This window comes from Sapajus apella, unplaced genomic scaffold (genome assembly GCF_009761245.1).
Source record: "Sapajus apella isolate SASKATOON/1434 unplaced genomic scaffold, GSC_monkey_1.0 scaffold132, whole genome shotgun sequence".
Lineage (NCBI taxonomy): Eukaryota > Metazoa > Chordata > Mammalia > Primates > Cebidae > Sapajus > Sapajus apella.
The window spans coordinates 669434-687316 of record NW_022437072.1 but is presented as its reverse complement, the minus strand read 5'-3'; the positions used below and the strand labels follow the sequence as shown (position 1 = coordinate 687316).

General features: G+C 35.6%; 1 long non-coding RNA gene across 1 annotated transcript in view; it reads left to right on the top strand.

Moving 5' to 3' along the window:
* The window catches only part of LOC116539744, a 38674-nt gene that overhangs the window by 3092 nt on the left and 17699 nt on the right, over positions 1–17883 (top strand). Inside the window, exon 2 of the long non-coding RNA XR_004264164.1 lies at positions 2551–2711. This is a non-coding gene — a long non-coding RNA (uncharacterized LOC116539744). The remainder of the gene's footprint in view (positions 1–2550; positions 2712–17883) is intronic.

The following is a 17883-nucleotide window of genomic DNA, read 5'->3' as shown; positions in this document are numbered from 1 at the left end:
TAACTTCTCTGTGCTTAAGTTTTTTCCATCTAAAAATGAGAATGTTAATAATGCATAATATTGGGGGTTCCAAGAACCTCCCTTAGAAAAAAGGCTACCTTTCTTTCATAAGAACAGCGATTGTTTGTTATTGAACACTTATTAGATGTTCACTGACCAGACACTTCATGTATGTTATCATTACGTCCTATCCTTGTGCCACAATGAAATAGGTGCTGTTGTTCACATTTTATAGGTACTTAGAGAGGTGAAGACACTGCCCCAAATCAATAGCAAGCAAGGCAGTGGCAAAGCTGGGATTCTAATTCCAAGTCTATAATTTTTCTACTGTAGAACTTAGTCCCCATGTGTATTTAATGTGTCCATAGGAAGCTCCACTTGGGTTGTCATCATCAGGTCTCCTCATGGCTATCCAGGTTGTGTCATTATGGTCTCCAAAAGTTTGACCCTGAAAGTTAAGCTACTAAGATCCAGTCTCTAATGCATCTAATGCATTACTTGGTACTTGGTAAGAGTCTGCTTAATACATAATTGTTGAATAAAATAATGAATTAGTGAATGAAAAGCTTGTAGATGATACTAGTAATTTATGAAATAAACCAAGAGACTCTTCATGTATGTGTGACTGAAGTTTTTAAACACTCACAACTAGCCTGGGCAACATAAAGAAACCCTGTCTCTCCAAAAATATAAAAATTAGCCAGGCATTGGTGGCATGTGCCTATAGTCCCAGCTACTCAGGAGGCTGAGGTGGGAGGATCACTTGAGCCTACAAGGTCGAGGCTGCAGTGAGCTGTGATAGTGCCACAGTGCTCCAGCCTGGGTGACAGAGTGAGACAGACAGACAGACAGACAGACACTCACAACTGTATATGACATATCAATATTCCTAAGAAGGTAAAACTGGAATTGGCTCATTTAGTAGTGAAAAATGTGAAATAAGGGATTGATTAGCTAACTAGCGATCTTATTAAAAATGAACATTTCTACATTCCATTTCCAGGGTTTGTTATATTTAAACTCTCCTTTTGTAAATGTGATATACGAAGCTATGTGAATTGTAAATTGCTAATAATCACTTAATATATTATTAAGGAATTGTTTTCTTTTATGTGAAGGTTGGAGAAAGTATCCTTTGGAATTTATTGAAACTCAAGGACAAGAAGAGTTTTGAGACTCAGGAAGATCTAAAAAGAAAAGGGCTCTTTTATGCAGGGAAAAGAATGTTTTTCTTTTTTTCCTTTTTTTCAGTGTCTCCTTAGAAACAAATCTGGTTGACTAAGATTTAACAAACAGATTCAACTGGGGTATTGGCTATTTCAGGATAGCGACATCCTTAGATTCCCTCAGGTGAGAGTGGCATATTGTCACGATGCACACGAAGTCTGTAAGGACAGCCAGGAAATTCTGAGCAAGCCGGCGGCGTTCAGATGAGCACAGCTCTGGGGAGCCCGGGCTGATTCTAGCTGCCGGTCGTGCTCATGACTCAGCAGCTCTTTGCTTCCCTTGGTTGTTTTCTTCCTGTTCCATCATCAGTTCGTTACTCTTTTCTTCTCTCTTTGTTTCTGCCAGTGGCTTCTGCTTATTGCCATTTATCTTTTAAAATACAAATAAGAAAACATTAGAGGCTTACTGTGTGCCAAACTAAATCTAATTTTCACTCTCATAAGGTATAGGGTGTCTTTCTCATCTGACCAGTCATTACCTTAGTTCCCACATTGAGTGCATAGGGACCCCCAAAGCCATCACAATAGGAAAATATTGACAAATGAACAGAAAACTGTTTCCTACCCAAAAGCCCCTCCTCGTTTATTGTTAGTTTTGGTGATTAACAACCACTCATATACAATGTAAAGGTAATGCAAAGCATAATAGTAAAATTTGCAAAAGATGTAGAATTTAATGAAGTTGTCAACCGAAAAGCCATTGATAAATGAGAAGTGTGGCCAGTTAACAATTGGAGAAGATAACAGGGACATGGATTACAACATAATAAACATGCCCAAAAAAGAAAGATTTGAGTAGTAAAGTCCTGGAATAATTTTAGAAGTCATGGACTATGTTTTTAAAAATGCAAAATGCAAAGTAACCATATTATCCTAGCATTTTGTTTTGCCCTCCTAACTTCATGACTTTGCTCTTTGTTCATTCTAATACTTCGTATATACTGAGAGCTGTAACTTACACATTAGTAATATTTTAAAATGCTTATTGTTAAATTCTATTTTTAAGATAAAGTAATAATCATACTTTTGACATTTGCTCAGAATTTTTGGACTATATTTTAATGGATTTATTGTAGGTGCTAAACAATGATTAATTGCCCTTTTTAAATGTCCTCCTATGCTATTATTTTTCTAATTTTACAGGTGAGGAAAATGAAGTCCAGAGGGGTTCACTTACTTGCTTTAAGGTTTTTTGTTGGTCACTGAGAGAACTGGGGTTAGAATATAGGCACTAAGACTTCACATACCACATTCTTAAATGCTAAGTTAAACTGTCCTTATGCCCTATCAATTCCCTTTTTTTGTCTCAAATTCAGATTTTCAGGAAAGATCCTTCTAGGCTGGCTCATCACCATCTGGCTTAGATTACCCCTGTTGGATAGAGCTCTGGTCCCAGAACATTCCTATGCTGCTGTCAGTCTCCAAAGAGCTCTTCTGGAGTTAATGCACAAATCTCTGGTTCAATCAGTTGCCACTGATTTAATGGTAAGATTATATAATGCATGGCTACTTACTCTCAAGGGATTGTCTTTAATCCTTTCGAAAAATATTTGGTTGTGGCACTCATTTTATGTCTTCTCAAAAAAGGAACAAATAATACACAGGCTCCTGGTACAACCTGTATAATTTCTACATTTTTTGAATATGCTGCCTAAATAGAAGATTTGGTCATAGCTTTACCTTCTTTGTTGGTGATAGAGAACTAGGATGAGAATGGAGGCTTCACAGGAATTAGTATAAACTGAAGACTTCATTATTCTACCCACTGTTCCACACAGTCTGTCTCTCACTCTCAGACTATGTTAATTGTGCCACTTGAAAACTGGTTTTGCTATTTTGATGCTCTGAAATACATTTTAGACATCTTTGGTATGTTCAGTATTATATAATTGAGTGTAGGCATTAACATAGGCCAGACTTTTATCTTTTCTGGGTCCCCAAGCTTTTCATGAAATAAGAATTAGGCTCTTGAAACGTAATGGCAGTGATTTTTGAGTGACATATGTTCATGGGGTTAGAGAAACACGAATAGCTACTTGGAGCCCTTTCAAACTGAAAGTCATCTAAGACTTGTAAATAATAGAGGCTGTGACAAATTATTAAAAGGCCCAAATAATCTCTTTAGATTTCACTTTAAAGTCCTGCTAATAACACCTTACTTTTATATAGGATATGACAACTTGATAATTTTCTTACATTCATTGTCTCATTCACAAAACTATATGATGTAGAAAAGGGAAACAGCATTAAAGGTGAATATACTGAGGTTGCTGTGATGTCTAGCAGTGACAGTCCAACACTAGATCATTCCCTCGACTCCTGGTTCCATGCTTTTTCCACTCCCTGTAATAAAGAAAGAGAGTAAGACAAGAATGAAGAAAAGAAGAATGATGTCTAATAATTGTTAAATACCAACCATGTGCTTAATACGCTATTTAAGAAAGTTAATTTTCAATTATTTTGCATATGATAGCTGCAGAATTCATGCTCTAAATTCTTTTCTCTGTATCAGCAAGATCAATATGATATCTATTAGTGAAGAAATTGTAGAATATTAAACAATGTGGATACATTAGGAAAATCTGTTGGGAAATTAAATAGAATAGTTATGTGTTTAGCATCAGATAATTAGTAAAATAATGAACAAAAGGGGTTTATCCAGACTAATTAGTTATATCTTTTACTCAGGGTAGCTGTTAGAATTTTATCTGATTTTCTCATCTTGTTTCAGCAATATGTTTTATCTTAATTTTTTCCTATTTAAAATTGGTGTATTAACTATGGTAAATCACATAGGTCAGAACAATTTTTATACTGCTCTTACTGGGAAAAATAACACTTTATCCTAAGCATTTAATAGTAATAATTAAAAGAAGTTAAAAACAAAACAAAATAACACCAGATGGAGAAGACTCACCCCTGGGGTTACTGGTAGCGTATCATACACTAATTGCATCTTATGCTCAAAATCATTGGCATGCAGTGTTTTACATTTAATCAGAGTTCAGGCTCAAGGATTTTTTTTTTTTGTGGGGTGCTACAGAGAGAAAAATAATAAAAAAACTGTGAGTCTCCGCATTTCTGACTCATTTTCTTGATTCTTCTTTACATGCATGTATTCAGTAAGAGTGGTTTCTACAGAATGATTGATTATTGGTAATAATTATAACTTGTAGTTTTGATATAGGCAATTATTTGAGGTGGAAAAGTCCTGAAATTTGGACTAATTTTGTCCTATTACCCATTTCATGATGAAACCGAATTTACTGACTGAAAAATTCAGCTTACGAACCCCTTTTAGCAAGCTCATAAAATAAATCAAGTCTTTTTTTAGACACATGTCCTTGCTTTGATTGCTTATCAGAATGGCATTTTTGTGACTCTTGGCACATTAAACTTTCTGATTTTCCTGATGGTCATTTGAGGACAAATTAAGAAAAGATAAGGGATTAAAAAAAAAGTCTCTGAAGGCAGTTGTATTTTATTATAAGACATAAAGAAAGGCTGTGGAAATATTATGTCTGAATTTAAAACAGAAATTCTGCAAAATACATGGGGATTAAATAATCTGCTCCTGAATTATCATTGGGTCAAATATGCAATCAAGATGGAAATTAAAAAATTACTCAACCTGAATGACAATAATGACACAATATATCAAAACCTCTGGGATACAGCAAAGGCAGTGCTAAGAGGAAAGTTCATAGCCCTAAAGACTTACATCAAAAAGACTGAAAGAGTACAAACTGACATTCTAAGGTTACACCTCAAGGAACTAGGGAAACAAGAACAAACCAAAGCCACACTTAGCAGAAGAAAGGATATAACCAAGATCAGAGCAGAACTAAATGAAACTGAAACAACAACAATAAAGTATAAACGATAAATGAAACAAAAAGCTGGTTCTTTGAAGAGATAAAATAGACCCTTAGCATTATTAACCAGGAAAAGAAGAGAGAAAATCCAAATAGCCTCATTAAGAAATGAAGTGAGATATTACAACTGACACCACTGAAAAACAAAAGATCATTCAAGGCAACTATGAGTATGTTTACACGCATAAACTAATAAACCTAGAAGAGACAGATAAATTCCTAGAAAAATACAACCCTCCTAGCTTAAATCAGTAAGAAATAGACACCCTGAACAGACCAATAACAAGCAGTGAGATTGAAATGGTAATTTAAAAATTACCAACAAAAAAAAGTCCAGGATCAGATGGATTCACAGCTGAATTCTACCAGACATTCAAAGAAGAATTGGTATCAATTCTTTTGATACTATTCCACAAGAAAGAGAAAGAAGAAACCTTCCCTAATTCATTCTATGAAGTCAGCATCACCATAATACCCAAATGAGGGAAAGACATAACCAAAAAAGAAAACTACAGACCAATATCCTTGATGAACATAGATGCTAAAATTGTTAACAAAATACTAGCTAACTGAATCCAACAACATATCAAAAAGATAATCCACCATGATCAAGAGGGTTTCATACCAGGGTTGCAGGATGGTTTAACATACACTAGTCAATTAATGTGATACACAATTAAAAACAAAAATCCCATGACCATCTCAATAGATGCAAAAACGCATTCAACAAAATCCAGCATCCCTTTATGATAAAAAAAAACCTCAGCAAAACCAGTATACAGGGACATAATGAAATAAAAGCCATCTGTGACAAACCCACAGCCAACATAATACTGAATGGGGAAAAGTTGAAAGATTCCCTCTGAGAACTGGAACAAGACAAGGATGCCCACTCTCACCACCTCTCTTCAATGTAGTACTGGAAGTCCTAGCCAGAGCAATCAGACAAGAGAAAGAAATAAAGGCATCTAAATCAGTAAAGAGGAAGTCAAACTGCTTCTGTTTGCTGATAATATGACTGTGTACCTAAGAAACCCTAAAGAGTTCTCCAAAAGCTTCTAGAACTGATAAAAAAAATGCAGCAAAGTTTCCAGATTCAAAATTAATGTACATGAATCAACTCTTCTCTACACCAACAGCGACCAAGGAGAGAATCAAATCAAGAGTTCAACCCCTTTACAATAGCTGCAAAAACCAAAAAAAATAAAAAACAAAAAACAAAACAATACTTAGGAATATACCTAACTAAGGAAGCAAAAGACTTCTACAAGGAAAACTACAAAACACTGCTGAAAGAAATTACAGATGACACAAACAAATGAAAATACATCCCATGCTCATGGATGGGTAGAAGCAATATTGTGAAAATGACCATAGTGCCAAAACAATCTACAAATTCAGTTCGATGCAATGCTCAACAAAATACCACCATCATTCTTCACAGAACTAGAAAAAACAATTCTAAAATTCCTATGGAACCAAAAAAGAGCCCACATAGCCAAAGCAAGACTAAGCAAAAGAACAAATCTGTAGGTACTACACAATTAGATTTCAAACTATACTATAAAGTCATAGTCACCAAAACAGCATGGTACTGGTATAAAAATAGGCACATAGACCAATGGAATGGAATAGGGAACCTAGAAATAAACCCAAATACTTAAGCCAACTGATCTTCGACAAAGCAAACAAAAACATAAAATGGAGAAAGGGCACCCTATTCAAAAAATGATGCTGAGATAATTGGCTAGCCACATGTAGGAGAATGAAACTGGATCCTCATCTCTCATCTTATACAGATCTCAACTTAAGATGAATTAAGGACTTAATTCTAAGACCTAAAACTATAAAATTCTAGAAGATAACATTGGAAAAAGCCTTCTAGCCATTGGCTTAGGCAAGGATTTCATGACCAAGAACTCAAAAGCAAATACAATAAAAACGAAGATAAATCATTTGGACTTAATTAAACTAAAGAGCTTTTGCACGGCATAAGGAATAGTCAGCAGAGTAAACAGACAACCCAGAGAGTGGGAGAAAATCTGTCCAATCTATACATCCAACAGAGGACTGATATCCAGAATACACAACGAACTCAAACAAATCATTGTTTTTTTTTTTTAAGGAAAGAAGAAAAACAATCCCATCAAAAAGTGAGCTAAGGACATGAATAGACAGCTCTCAAAAGAAGATGTACAAATGGCCAACAAACACATGAAAAAATGCTCAACATCATTAATGATCAGGGAAATGCAAATCAAAACCATGATGTGATCCCACCTAATGCCTGCAAGAATGGCCATAATAAAAAAATAAAAAAACAGTAGATGTTGGTGTGGATGCAATGATCGGGGAATGCTTCTACTCTGCTGGTGGGAATGTAAACTAGTACAACCACGATGAAAAACACAGTGGAGATTCCTTAAAGAACTAAAACGAGAACTAATTTGATCCAGCAATACCACTACTGGGTATTTACCCAGAGGAAAAGAAGTTATTGTATGAAAAAGACACTTGCACATGCATGTTTATAGCAGTACAATTCACAGCTGCAAAATCGTGGAACAAACCCAAAGTCCATCAATCAATGAATGGATAAATAAAACGTTTTATATATATATATATATATATATATATATGCACACACACATATATATATATATGTAGTATATATATACTACATGTATGCTCTCTCTTTTCAGTGAGAACATACCATGTTTGGTTGTCCATTCTTGAGTTACTTCACTTAGAATAATAGTTTCCAGTCTCACCCAGATCACTGCAAATGGAGGTAATTCATTCCTTTTGGTTGGCTGAGTAGTATTCTATCATATATATATAAATAAACTGTATATATATATATATATTCACATGCACACACACACATATATGTATATGTATATACATATATATGTAGTATATGTATACATATATATGGAGTAGTATTCTATCATATATATAAATATATATATATAATATATATAAATATATATATATAAATAATATATATAAATAAACTGTATATATATACACATATATATACTACACATATATATATATACAGTTTATATATATATGATAGATACTACATATATACATATATATGTAGTATATATACACATATATATGTGTAGTATATATATATATGTGTGTGTGTGTATATATATATATATATATATACAGTTTATTTATATATATATGATAGAATACTACTCAGCCACTAAAAGGAATGAATTACCAGCATTTGCAGTGATCTGGGTGAGATTGGAAACTATTATTCTAAGTGAAGTAACTCAGGAATGGACAACCAAACATGGTATGTTCTCACTGATGTGTGGGAGCTAAATTATTAGGATGCAAAGGCAATGGACAATGGACTTTGAGGACTTGTCAGGGGGAACAAAAGACTACAACCATGGTGCAGTGTATACTGCTTGGGGGGTGGGTGCACCAAAACCTCACAAATTACCACTGAAAAACTTACTAATGTAATCAAATACCACCTATACCCCAATAACTTATGGAAAAATAAAAAATAAATGAATTTATGACCATAAAAGAGTTCCATGGTCAGATAAGAACTTCTGAATATTTTCAGTTAGTGAGCAGCTCAAAGCCTCAGGCAGAAGGACCAATTCTATGAAAAGTACACAATGTGTTTCCTGTTGACATTTACCTTTGCAATGCATGATTGTGTTTTGTTTCATGGGTTTGACGTAGTTCACTGTAATAAGACTAACGGAAAAGAAATATAGTTCATGGCAATAAGACCAAAAAGACTAAGTGGTTCACGCCAGTACTTTGGGAGGCCAAGATGGGCAGATCATTGAGGTCAGGAGTTCAAGAGCAGACTGACCAACATGGTGAAACCCCATCTCTACTAAAAATAGAAAAAATTAGCTGGGCGTGGTGGCGGATGTCTGTAAACCTAGATACTCAGGAGGCTGAGGCAGAAGAATTGCTTGAACTGGGAAGCAGAGCTGCAGTAAGCCAAGATTAGGCCACTGCACTCCAGCCTGAGCAACAGAGCAAGAATCCATTTAAAAAAAAAGGCTTAATGGAAAAAGAGGTTTGGGAGAGAGGAGTGTGGTGTAAGTAAGAAAAGCATGCTGGGTGTTAAGGAAAACCCATTGATCATATCAGTCTTTGCTACGAAGGAATGCCAGATAGTCAAAATTCTTTAGGTTGCTTCTTTTTGAAATTTGCTTTCTGCTTTCTTTCCTTTGCTGCTGCTTATCGACTGGATGAAAGCTCAGGAAGTGTGCTGGTAAGACACACTCACTCAGTAACCACCTGGCTTCACTTTATTTCCAAGGACTCTTGGTGATATTTGAGTAGGGGTGAGTGGAAGTGAGGAACTTACCTTTTTCCTAATGATTTTATTTTTCCTTTCCCTTGAGACTACTATTGGTAATACGGCATCTACATGATGGTCTGGTGACTTTGACAGAAAGGGTTAAAGTGGGGCTTAGGAGAAACAACAGTGATGACTGTAATAACTCACAGACTTTGTCTTTGATGGTGAAGCTCTGAAATTAGCACTTGGAAGATCTGAGCAGAGATATCACTTTAAAGAACTGGTTTTCAATAAGATGGATTTTGCCCCTGGAAGATATTTGGCAATGCCTGGAGATATTTCTGATTGACTTACGTGCTACTACTCATTCTTCCTTCTCAAATTCCTCCCTCTACTCTACCTTACCCAACCCTACCCCACCCCAAGCCATCCTATTTTCATTTAGTCTTATTGAAGTGAACTATGTCAAAACCATGAAACAAAATACAATCATGCATTTCAAAGGTAAATGTTAATGGGGCACAGGAGAGGGTATGTATGTGCTGCTGGCATTGGGGCGTAGAGGCCAGTGATGCTGTTAAAAATTCTATGAGGCACAAGACAGCCTTCCGTAACACATAATTGTCTAGTAGAAAATGTCAATAGTGCTGAGTTTGAGAAACTTTGCTTTAAAAAGAACAACTGGCTTTTAAATTACTGTGTCTTAACTATAAGGGATTGAAGGTATTAATATATCATGAAAAACGTCCTGATTAGAATAATGAAATTTAGAATTTTTTTAAAGATAAACTTTGGCAATACCTATCCAAGAAGTGTTCAGGGGAACTTTCATTGCTTCAACAAATATTTATTGAACGCTTACTGTGAGCCATACTGCATTTTAAGAGTTCAACATGAGCTATGGGGTTATGTCATGTCTTCTTCCTTATTAAGGAGATGGACCCATAAGCCCATTAGTCCTGCTACCATCAAGCATTCAAATAATAAAATTAAACTGCACTTGCTTCCCACTCTGAGCCTAGGCTGCCAAGTTTCTTGGAAAATTTTGTTTCCGTGAAACATGTGTCCAAAAAAAGATTGTACTATTTAGGGCAATGCCCCTATTCAACTGACAATTGCATGTATCTGTGTAAAGTAATCCGTTAGCATTCGTTTCTTACAGATTTGTTTTGCATAAATTAGCATTCCTGAGTTTTATCACTGAGACATTGGTGAGATCCAGTTTCTGGTCCTACATGGTTGTGTGGCAGAGACCCCAGAGAGTGAGCAATTTTCTGAGATACATGTGATATGTGAGTCTCAGTGAAAGGCCATCTTATTTTTTCTAAGCTCCTAAGCTTTCTCAGCATGTTCTTTAATTGAACTTCTAACAGTTAATTATTGATTCTTAAGAAGAAAAGAAAAATAGATGAAAACATTAAATTTCTTAGTGCTTATGTACTTTTTTTAGACATGTTGTTAACATTAATTTTTTGATGATTGAGATTTGTATAGCTTACTGCAATCATGAGCTCAATAATTTTTATTAAAAAAACGTATTACCCAGCTCAAAATAATGCCTTTTTTCCCTTTAATCCCTATAGCATTTATTTTTGAAATATTTACTTTTGGACTTAATCACATTCTGGCTTTTGTTATTATTCAAATTTATATGTATTTAAGTTACAATCAAAGTGGAATGTCAACTTCAAGAGTGCACAAAACAGGGTCTATAATATTAGGTGAACTTCTAGGACGTTCTTTATGCTGGGTACCACGTAGGTACTCAGTGAAATTGGTTACTGTTTATTCAGCATCTACTGGGCATCAAGTGCTTTGTAGAAATTTTCTCACAAGCAATGAATGTATTCAGATTTATTATGTGTTTTGGAGATTTGCAAAGAAGTAAAATGACTCAGATTAGAATTCAGAAAAAATACTTATATTGTTTTATGTAAAATGAATATGACTTCATCTCTGTCTCGCAATCTGTGGGAGCCCATTTTTTTTTTCTATTTTCCCCCCTTATCTCCAGATGTCCTTTGGACCCCCAGAGTTATTTACTTAGTCTAATGGGACTCTGTCAAGTTTCTGTCTCCAGAAAATTGAGAGAATTGGCTGAATGGCATCATTCTGAGTTGCTATTGCAAATGTTGCTGCTCTTGGTGTTAACATCTGAAACCTAGGCAAGTCTGGGCAGAGCAGAGCAAATCTCCCTTCACTGAAATTGCAGCCAGTCCACAGGATAGTTCCTCAGAGGGATGCATCAGGGTGGAAAGTCATCAGTCACAGTCAGTGTTTAGAACCAGATGTTTCTTACTAGTTTTCTATAGACAGGAACATAGTTTCACCCTAAAAGCACTGCTAAGTGAGACTCCAATATTCAGACAAGTTAAGTCCAGTATTCCACAGGATATTTTCCAGCGTCTTGCCCCACTGGCTAGTACACCAGAGGCAGAGAGACTTCCTTACATCTCTGACTGCCCCCAGGAACCTGGGACACTTGGCTTTTTCTACCCTCTTTTGTCCCAGTGCGTTACTTTAGGAAGAGTCCAACTTGATCGTTACCTTTCCTTTGAAAGTGTCTGAAAATAAAAGAATGCTTATTGATAGTCAACTTTCAGGTTTAACCAATTTGTTAGAGTCAGAGGTCAGTTCGTTGCGTGTTTCACACACTATTAGACAACAGCAGGATAGCCACTGGAAGTACAAAGGGAAGATCTACCAAACCCATTCTGGCTTATTTTAATGCATCTTTTAATAAGCCTTGGTTTTAAAACAAAAGATGAGTCTGGGAAATATGCAAAAGTGAATAAGACTTCAGGACAAAAGGCAAAACTTGGATCACTCAGGGAAACGGGGATGTGAACTCACTCTAAGGACAAGGGTCCTGGTCATATCCAGTAAAGAAAAAGAAGGTCAGTATTGCTAAAATGTGTTGAGCAATGGCTAGAGCATCAGGAGATGAGATAAGAGAGGTGGAGATGAGCCAGATGGTGCAGAGGCTTCTAGGCCATGGTAAAGGTTGTGGATTTTATTTTAGGTATAATGGAAAGCAATTGGAGGATGTTCACCAGGGAAGAAACAAGATCTAGTAAGCAAGATCTTGCATTTTGTAAGTAAGTCACCTTGCTTATAAAATTCTATATTCTAAACAAAAGCAAACTGACTCTTTTGTACAGAATATAGAATTTTTGGTAAAACAACGATGGATGGGCAAACAGAAAGAAATTTCAGCAGCCCAAGGGAAAGATGATAACGGCTTAGACTAGCATGATAAAGAATGGGAAGAAATGGTTAAATATAGAACACATTTTGGGGGTACTGATGAGATTAATTTGGGTGTGAGAAAAAAGTTAACCATTAGGTTTCTGGCTTGAGCAGCTGTGTGGGCTATCATGTCATTTGCTGATGAAGGAAAGATGGTGGAACAACATCTATGATGGGAAAGCAAGAATTCTGTTTTGGACATGTTAAAATAGAAATGAGTGCCATTTTTAGACAGAGAATTCAAGGAGATGCCAGAGCTGTAAATACAGATTTTGAGAATGAATATAAAGGTCGTATCTAAATATGTGAAGAATGAACTCAGAATGAACAATTAGGCAAGAAGAACACCAGAGCAATGTGATGCCACAAAAGAAGAAAATGCTTCAAAGGGAAGGGAATATTGTAGTAGCTGTGTGCTGCTGAGGGCTTCAGGGCAGAGAAGTGACATCGAATTGGACATGATGGAAATTGTTGATGATCTTGGTTAGAACAGTTTCTGTGGAATGGTGGGGACACAGTCCAGTTAGATCAAATTGAAGAGAGAATAGAAGTGAGAAAATGGAGAGTATGACTTTAGGCATCACTTCAGATATTTTTCTTGGAAAGGAAGCAGAGAAATTAGGTTGTAGCTGCAAAGGAGGTATGAGCAAGGGAACATCTCTTTCTCCATTTATTCATTTATCCATCCATCCATTCATCTATGTATCCATCCATCCTTCCATTATGTATAATTATCCAGTTGACAGATAGGAGGTAATTATATACATAAAGTCCTTGGAAACATCACAGGGGATGTGATCCAGAGTGCAAGGGATAATCATCTAGAGCAGGAATATCTCATCTATTGGGAGAGGAGGAGGAAAGGTAGAATTTACTAGTAGAAAAGGCATATTTAAGGGTGGGAAAATGAGGGAGTTCCCATCACATTCTTTCTCCTCACTCAATGAGTTATGAGTCGGGTGATTAGCAAATAGTGAGTGGGATAGTCAGGAGTGTTGTATGTTTGAGAAGGAAGAAAAAAGTGTAAAGCAGTAATTTGGAGAGTGGGGGAACAAATATACCAGAAAAGTGTAGCGCAGTGCCCACCTGTGTTGCATGTCCATTTAAGATTTGAGGTCATGAATGTAAACTGGAATTGTTAGCTTTACTGTGTGTTTTCTTAATTTCTGAGTTAGATGCAGAGTATGCAAGATGCTGGTTTTAAATAGGGCCAGGGCCGGGCATGGTGGCTCATGCCTATAATTCCAGCACTTTGGGAGGCTGAGCTGGGTGGATCACCAAGAGAATTCTGTAAAGCTAATGAGGAACATTTTACATCTACTCAGGGTTACAAGATAATCAGTTCCATGTGGCCCTCTCTGAGGCCATTTCATATCTTTCCTCCTAAGAGATGTTCATGGATGGTGTTTAGCATTTATGTGTATGGGTGTGTGTAGTGTATAGCAGGTAGCATCTGCAAAACTTCACTGCACACCTGTGAAGCAATGAATGTGGAGAAGCAAAAAATATCTTAGTATTATGAGAATAGTTTTGGTCTTGTAGATTCCCTGAAAGAAGGGTCTTAGGGAGCTTCTAGGGTTCTTCAGGCCACACATATATCTAAGAACCACTGATCTAAGATGCATATTGAGTGGAATTTTGTGGTTGTATGTGAAGGACTGAAGGATATAACTTCCCAAAATATGTTAGGTTGATATATTGATTACGTTGAGTTGAAAACACTGAAGAAATGATAGTTTCAGAAAGGCCTGGCTGACCTGTCTCTTCCTGCAGGCAGCAAGCCATAAAGATTCCTCTGGGAGGAGAACCTTCCCAGTATCAGGGCGAGAAAACATCCATGCTAATGGCTAGGAAGAATCAATATCATGAAAATGGCCATACTACCCAAAGTAATTCGTAGATTCAATGCTATCCCCATCTAGCTACCATTGACTTTCTTCACAGAACTGGAAAAAACCACCTTAAACTTCAAATGGAATCAAAAAAGAGCCCACAGATCCAAGACAGTCCTAAGCAAAAAAAAAAAAAAAAAAAAAAGGCTGGAGGCATCACACTACCTGACTTCAAACTATACTACAAAGCTACAGTAATCAAAACAGCATGGTACTGGTACCAAAACAGATATGTAGAACAATGGAACAGAGCAGAAGCCTTGGAAGTAACATCACACATCTACAACCATCTGATCTTTGACAAACCTTACGAAAACAAGCAATGGGGAAATGATTCCCTATTTAATAAATGGTGTTAGGAAAACTGGCTATCCATGTACAGAAAGCTGAAACTGGATGCCTGCCTTACATCTTGTACAAAAATTAACTCCAGATGGATTAAATATTTAAACATAAGACCTAACACCATAAAAACCCTAGAAGAAAACCTAGGCAATATCATTCAGGACTTAGGCATAGGCAAGGACTTCATGACTAAAACACCAAAAGCAATGGCAACAAAAGCCAAAATAGACAAATGGGATCTAATTAAACTTAAGAGCTTCTGCACAGCAAAAGAAACTATCATTAGAGTGAACTGGCAACCAACAGAATGGAAAAAAATTTTGCAATCTACCCATCTGAAAAAGGGCTAATATCCAGAATCTACAAAGAACTTAAATACATTTATGAGAAAAAAATAAACCACCCCATCAAAAAGTGGGCAAAGGATGTGAACAGACACTTTTCAAAAGAAGACATTTATGCAGCCAACAAACATATGAAAAAAAGCTCATCATCACTGGTCATTAGAGAAATGCAAATCAAAACCACATTGAGATACCATCTCACACCAGTTAGAATGGCGATCATTAAAAAGTCAGAAAAGAATAGATACTGGAGAGGATGTGGAGAAATAGGAACACTTTTACACTGCTGGTGAGAGTGTAAGTTAGTTCAACCATTGCGGAAGACAGTGTGGCAATTCCTCAAGGATCTAGAACTAGAAATACCATTTGACCCAGCAATCCCATTACTGGGTATATACCCAAAGGATTATAAATTGTTCTATTATAAAGACATATGCACACATATGTTCATTGTGGCACTGTTTACAGTAGGAAAGACTTGGAACCAACCCAAATGCCCATCAATGATAGACTGGATAAAGAAAATATGGTACATATACACCATGGAATACTATGCAGCCATAAAAAAGGATGAGTTCATGTCCTTTGCAGGGACATGGATGAAGCTGGAAACCATCATTTTCAGCAAACTGACACAAAAACAGAAAACCAGACACCGCATATTGTCACTCATAAGTGGGTTTTGAACAACGAGAACACATGGGCACAGGGAGGCAAACATTACACACTGGGGCCTCTTGGCAGGTGGAGGGACTAGGAGAGAGACAGCAGTGGGTTGGGGGATTGGGGAGAGATAACATTAGGAGAAATACCTAATGTAGATAACAGGGGGATGGATGCAGCAAACCACCATGGCATGTGTGTATCTATGTAACAATCCTGCACAATCTGCACATGTACCCCAGAACTTAAAGTAAAAAAAAAAAAAAAGAAAGAAAAGAAAATAGTTGTGCTCACCAGAGACTGGAACTCTTACTTACTGTCCCATAGCCAGATTTTGTCTTGTCGTTTCTTCTCATTTATCATTATTTGTCTAAAAAGCATAGAAGCTTCTGTTTTTGGCTGCTTCTTTGGACTTTACTCTTTTGTGAAGTCTCCATGTACACACAAAACTAATACAATGTGTATGCTTTTCTTTTGTTAATCTACCTGGTGTCAATTTGGTTTATAAATTCAGCTGAAGGGCCCTCATAAGAGCTTAAATGTGGTTAGAGGTGATCTCTGACTCCCCTAGGTGTGGTGAGTACATCTTTCACACACTTCCAAACTTTTCCAAAGTGCTTGTATCAATTTCAAAGTTCCCAGTTCTCTATGTTTTCACAGGCACTTGATATTATCAGTCTTTTTAATTTTTCCCTTAACTTATGGGTTTTAAATGATATGTTACTTATGAGTTTTAAATGATATGTAGTTTTAATATTTATTTCCGTAAATATTAGCAAAGTTGAACATGTTTTCATACATTTGTTGTCAGTTGAGGTTTTTGTTTCTTTGAATGATCTGGTCATTTTCTCATTTTTCCATTTTGTTGTCTTTTTAAAAAGCTTTATTTATGTATAATTGATAAAAATATTTCTATATATTTAAGGTATACAACTTAATGTTTTGATGGAAGTATATGTTATGAAATGATCATCACAATCAAGCTGATTAACATACCTATCATTTCAGAGTTACCCCTTTTTTGTGACGAAAACACATTACCTTCTTAGCAAATTTCAAGTATACAGTGTAGTACTGTTAACTATAGTTACCATGCTGTACATTAGATCTTCAGAACTAATTCATGCTGCATAAGTGAAACTTTGTATTCTTTGTGTTGTCTTTTTTCATATTGATTTTATAGATGTGCTTTATATATTCTGTACTGTCTTTGTCCATTTTATGAATTGTAAATTATTCTCTGAATGTTACCATTTTATTATTTTAATATTGACTTTTAGTGTTTTAAGTAGTTGAATGCAAAAGAAAATTTTACAGGTATAGATTTTTGGGTCTTATTTAAAAAATATTTTCTACCTTGAAGTTATAATGGAATTTTAAAGTATTTTCTTCTAAAATCTGTAAACTTTGATGTTTTTATGTTTAGTTCTAAAATCTACCTAGAATTTACATTTGTGTATGGTTAAAGGTAGGGATCTTGCATGAGTGTGTGTTGGAGGGGGGTGGCATGCATGCCTGCATTATTTATTGAAGAGTGTTCTTTGCTTCCTTCCTATGTGGGAAAATATCATTACAGAGTGGCATACAGCCCTCTACTGTTGTATCTTTAAACGTTTCTATTCTAATTTTGTTTTAGGTAAGTTGATGCCTCTACATGTTACATAAGAAATCTTTTTAGATATATATGTTATAAATATATATATTTTATGTATATTAAATAATATATTTATATATAAAATATATATCTAAAATAATATCTAATATATATGTTATAGATATATATTTAATAAATATTTATTAAATGTTAAATATTATTTAATATATTTACATATAAAAAATTAACTTAAATAAAAATAATAATGTTTTATAAAGAAACAACAGAGCCCAGGCTGTTGTCTGGAGTGAATCACAGACCTAGGATCTAGGGAAAGACCTAACTATAGGTGAATACATACATACATGTAAACACTAATCTTTTTAGGTATATATGAT